At 40.2% G+C, this 5,314-nt stretch overlaps 1 non-coding gene across 1 annotated transcript; it reads left to right on the top strand.

The window, feature by feature from the left end:
• The first annotated feature begins 2,478 nt into the window (after window positions 1-2,478).
• Window positions 2,479-2,582, top strand: LOC112745765 (small nucleolar RNA R71). The gene has a single exon (XR_003173676.1). It is a non-coding gene; the product is annotated as a small nucleolar RNA R71 (small nucleolar RNA).
• Window positions 2,583-5,314: the final 2,732 nt, after the last annotated feature.

A 5,314-nucleotide genomic window follows, 5' to 3' on the forward strand; every position in this document is an offset into this window, starting at 1 on the left:
TGCCACGCCTAGTCCTAGCGTGCCATGCCAGTGCATTTTCGTGGCGTTTGCTCCCAAGTGGCACACGAATTTCACACGCCCAGCTTCTTGTTTGTCTTCTACCCATTTTTGATGCCTTTTCACCTGAAATTCAGGACAACTCATCTCAAAGTAGTGTACCATAATATTCATCAAATAATGCATGAATTGTACTGATCAAATGAGATTTATGCTCTTTTATGGTCTTCTTTATGCAAGAAAGAAGGGTAGATGATGCAAGTCATCAATTGCCTTCTTCCAACCATGCGTTACCTCCTTCCATGGCAAGCTGTATGATCCTCTCGGATGAAAACAAATCCATATGCATTGTCACCGCACGGCTAATCATCTGTCGGTTCCCGTTAGCGTCGGAATAGGACCATTGTCCTTTTGCGCACTGTCACTTGCACCCCACATTCGCAGGTTTGAAGCTCGTCACAGTCATCCCTTCCCAGATCCTACTCAGAATACCACAGATAAGGTTTAGACTTTCCAGATCCCGGATCCTACGCGGAATACCACAGACAAGGTTTAGACTTTCCGGATCCCAGGAATGCTGCTAATAGTTCTAGCCTATACCACGAAGGTTAATCTCAGATTCAGCTGCTCTGTTGTCAGGAGAGAAGACGTGAATCCTTGATTAGAAACCCAAGAGAATATACTCCAGCTGTTGTCCAATGACTACGTTGAACATCATGTAGACCGCTTTGTGGTTGTCAGGCACGCGATCTTGGCTAAGCGAGTAACGAATATTGGGTGATTGTCACAGGTCACCCCTTCATTCTGACTTAACTGAATTAAGTACGAGAGTATATCTTGGAGAAGAAGTAGGCATGAATTGAATAGAAAAATAGTAGTAATTGCATTAATTCATGAAGAATAGCAGAGCTTCACACCTTAATATATGGGGTGTAGAAACTCCACCGTAGAAAATACATAAGTGAAAGGTCTAGGCATGGCCGTGAGGCCAGCCTCCATGCCAAAGGTCTAAGGATTAAACATCCAGAGATGTAAAATAAATCTCTAAAAGTAGTTTTTATACTAAACTAGTAACTAGTGTTTACAGAAAATGAGTAACTAAGTGCAGATAGTGCAGAAATCTACTTCCGGGGCCCACTTGGTGTGTGCTTGGGCTGAGCATTGAAGCTTTTTCGTGCTTAGGCTGTTCCTGGAGTTAAATGCCAGCTTTGGTACCAGTTTGGGCGTTTAACTCCAAAGATTCCTAGTTTCTCCATTACAGAGAGGGGCATGAGGTTTATACTTGAACCAAGGTCACACAGAGCTTTTTTAAAGGTCATGGTGCCGATGGTACAAGGGATTAAGAACTTTCTAGGATCCTGTTTCTTCTGAGGTAATTTTAGTTGAACCAGATCATTCAGTTCATTGATGAGCAATGGAGGTTCATTCTCCCAAGTCTCATTACCAAATAGCTTGGTATTCAGCTTCATGATTGCTCCTAGATATTGAGCAGCTTACTCTTCAATAATATCTTCATCGTCTTCAGAGGAAGAATACTCATCAGAGCTCATGAATGGCAACAGTAAGTTCAGTGGAATCTCTATGGTCTCTATATGAGCCTCAGATTCCTGTGGTTCCTCATTAGAGAACTCCTTGGAGGCCAGTGGACGTCCATTGAGGTATTCCTCATTGGAAATCACTGCCTTTCCCTCCTCCATGCATTCGGCCATGTTGGTTATATTTATGGCCTTGCACTCTCTTTTTGGATTCTCTTCTGTATTTCTTGGGAGAGTACTAGGAGGGAGTTCAGTAACTCTTTTACTCAGCTGACCCACTTGTGCCTCCAAATTTCTAATGGAGGACCTTGTTTCAGTCATGAAACTGAGAGTGGTCTTAGATAGATCAGAGACTACAGTTGCTAAGTCAGAGTGGCTCTTCTTAGAATTCTCTGTCTGTTGCTGAGAAGATGATGGAAAAGGTTTGTTATTGCCAAACCGTGCTCTCCCACTATTATTGTTGCTGAAGCCTTGATTAGGCTTCTGTTGATCCTTCCATGAGAAATTTGGATGATTCCTCCATGAAGGATTGTAAGTGTTTCCATAGGAATCTCCCATGTAATTCACTTCTTCCATTCCAGGATTCTCAGGGTCATAGGCTTCTTCTTCAGAGGAACCTTCCTTAGTAGTGCCTGTTGCAGCTTGCATTCCAAACAGACTCTAAGAAATCATATTGACTTGCTGAGTCAATATTTTGTTCTGAGCCAATATGGCATTCAGAGTATTAATCTCAAGAACTCCTTTTTTCTGAGTTGTCCCATTATTCACAAGATTCCTTTCAGAAGTGTACATGAACTGGTTATTTGCAACAATTTCAATGAGTTCCTGGGCTTCTTCAGGTGTCTTCTTTAGATGAAGAGATCCACCACCAGAGTTGTCCAATGACATCTTGGACAATTCAGACAGACCATCATAGAATATACATATGATGCTCCATTCTGAAAGCATGCCAGAAGGGCACCTTCTGATCAATTGCTTGTATCTTTTCCAAGCTTCATAGAGGGATTCACCTTCCTTCTGTCTGAAGGTTTGGACTTCCACTCTAAGCTTGCTCAATTTTTGAGGTGGAAAGAATTTGGCCAAGAAAGCATTGACCAACTTTTCCCAAGAGTTCAGGCTATCTTTGGGTTGTGAATCCAACCATATCCTAGCTCTGTCTCTTACAGCAAAGGGGAAAATCATAAGTCTGTAGACCTCAGGATTAACCCCATTGGTCTTAACAGTGTCACAGATTTGCAAGAATTCAGCTAAAAACTGATGAGGATCTTCCAATGAAAGTCCATGAAGCTTGCAATTCTACTGCATCAGAGAAACTAATTGAGGCTTAAGCTCAAAGTTGTTTGCTCCAATTGTAGGAATTGAGATGCTCCTTCCACAGAAGTTAGAAGAGGGTGCAATAAAGTCACCAAGCATCTTCCTTGCATTTCCACCATTGTTGTTGGGTTTGGCCATCTCTTCTTCTTTTTCGAAAAATTCTGTCAGGTTCTCTCCAGAGTGTTGTGCTTTAGCTTTTCTTAGCTTCCTCCTTAGAGTCCTTTCAGGTTCCGGATCAGCTTCAACAAGAATGTTCTTATCCTTGCTCCTGCTCATATGAAAAAGAAGAGAATAGAAAAGAAGAGGAATCTTCTATGTCACAGTACATAGATTCCTTTATGTGAGTAGAAGAATAGAAGAGTAGAATGAAGAAGAGAGAAGATGAAGAATTCGAACACAGAGAGTGAGAGAGGGTTCGAATTTTTAAGAGGAAGAGAAGTGTTAGTAAATAAATAAATAAATAGAAAGAGATGAGAGAGGGAGGGAGTTCGAATTTTAAATTAAAATAAAAGGAAAATATTTTTGTTTTTATTTTAATTATTGGTTAGTATTCGAAATTTAGGAGAAGAAATAAGATTAAAATTAAAATTTAAAACAATTAGTTAATTAAAAATTGTGATCTCAACTGCGCCAACAACTTGGTACGCACGATCATAATCTCAATTCTTTTTCACAACTCCACACAACTAACCAGCAAGTGCACTGGGTCGTCCAAGTAATAAACCTTACGTAAGTAAGGGTCGATCCGACGGAGATTGTCGGCTTGAAGCAAGCTATGGTCATCCTTGTAAATCTCAGTCAGGCAGATTCAAATGGTTATGGGTTTTGATAATTAAAATATAAATAAAATATAAAATAAGATAAAGTTACTTATGTAATTCATTGGTGGAAATTTTAGATAAGCGTATAAAGATGCTTTGTTGCTTCTGAACCTCTGCTTTCCTATTGCCTTCTTCCAACCATGCGTTACCTCCTTCCATGGCAAGCTGTATGATCCTCTCGGATGAAAACAAATCCATATGCGCGGTCACTGCATGGATAATCATCTGTCGGTTCCTGCTAGCGTCGGAATAGGACCATTGTCCTTTTGCGCACTGTCACTTGCACCCCACATTCGCAGGTTTGAAGCTCGTCATAGTCATCCCTTCCCAGATCCTACTCGAAATACCACAGACAAGGTTTAGACTTTTCGGATCCCAGGAATACTGCCAATAGTTCTAGCCTATACCATGAAGGTTCATCTCAGATTCAGCTTCTCTGTTGTCAGGAGAGAAGACGAGAATCCTTGATTAGAAACCCAAGAGAATATACTCCAGCTGTCGTCCAATGACTACGTTGAATATCATGTAGACCGCTTTGTGGTTGTCAGGCACGTGATCTTGGCTAAGCGAGTAATGAAGATTGGGTGATTGTCATGGGTCACCCCTTCATTCTGACTTAACTGAATTAAGTACGAGAGTATATCTTGGAGAAGAAGTAGGCTTGAATTGAATAGAAAAACAGTAGTAATTGCATTAATTCATGAAGAACAGCAGAGCTCCACACCTTAATCTATGGGGTGTAGAAACTCTACCGTAGAAAATACATAAGTGAAAGGTCTAGGCATGGCAGTGAGGCCAGCCTCCATGCCAAAGGTCTAAGGACTAAACATCCAGAGATGTAAAATAAATCTCTAAAAGTAGTTTTTATACTAAACTAGTAACTAGGGTTTACAAAAAATGAGTAACTAAGTGCAGATAGTGTAGAAATCCACTTCCGGGGCCAACTTGGTGTGTGTTTAGGCTGAGCATTGAATCTTTTTCATGCTTAAGCTGTTCCTGGAGTTAAACGCCAGCTTTAGTGCTAGTTTGGGCGTTTTACACCAAGATGTTTTAGGCTGACATTGAACGCCAGTTTGGGCCATCAAATCTCGGGAAAAGTATAGACTATTATATATTTCTAGAAAGTGTAGAATGTCTACTTTCCAACGCAATTGAGAGAGAGCCAATTGGGCTTTTGTAGCTCCAGAAAATCCACTTCGAGTGCAAGGAGGTCAGAATCCAACAGCATCTGCAGTCCTTTTTCAGCCTCTAAATCAGATTTTTGCTCAAGTCCCTCAATTTCAGCCAGAAAATACCTGAAATTATAGAAAAACACACAAACTCATAGTAAAGTCCAGAAATGTGATTTTTGAATAAAAACTAATGAAAATATAATAAAAATTAACTAAAACATACTAAAAACTATGTAAAAATAATGCCAAAAAGGGTATAAATTATCTGCTCATCAACTTCCTAACCAGTGATGTGCATCCTAAGGCAATTTCTAAGGAGAATGACTCGGGACTAATACTCTCGGTTATTGAATTTGGATTGTAGTGACACAATTTCTTTGTTTGATGTGGAATTGCGTGTCGGTTTAAACTATACTCACGATTGGATTTATTGATAATTTCTATACCGGCATAAAATCTCTCATCAGTAACCGTC

Source organism: Arachis hypogaea, chromosome 14, assembly GCF_003086295.3.
Source record: "Arachis hypogaea cultivar Tifrunner chromosome 14, arahy.Tifrunner.gnm2.J5K5, whole genome shotgun sequence".
Taxonomy (NCBI): Eukaryota; Viridiplantae; Streptophyta; class Magnoliopsida; order Fabales; family Fabaceae; genus Arachis; species Arachis hypogaea.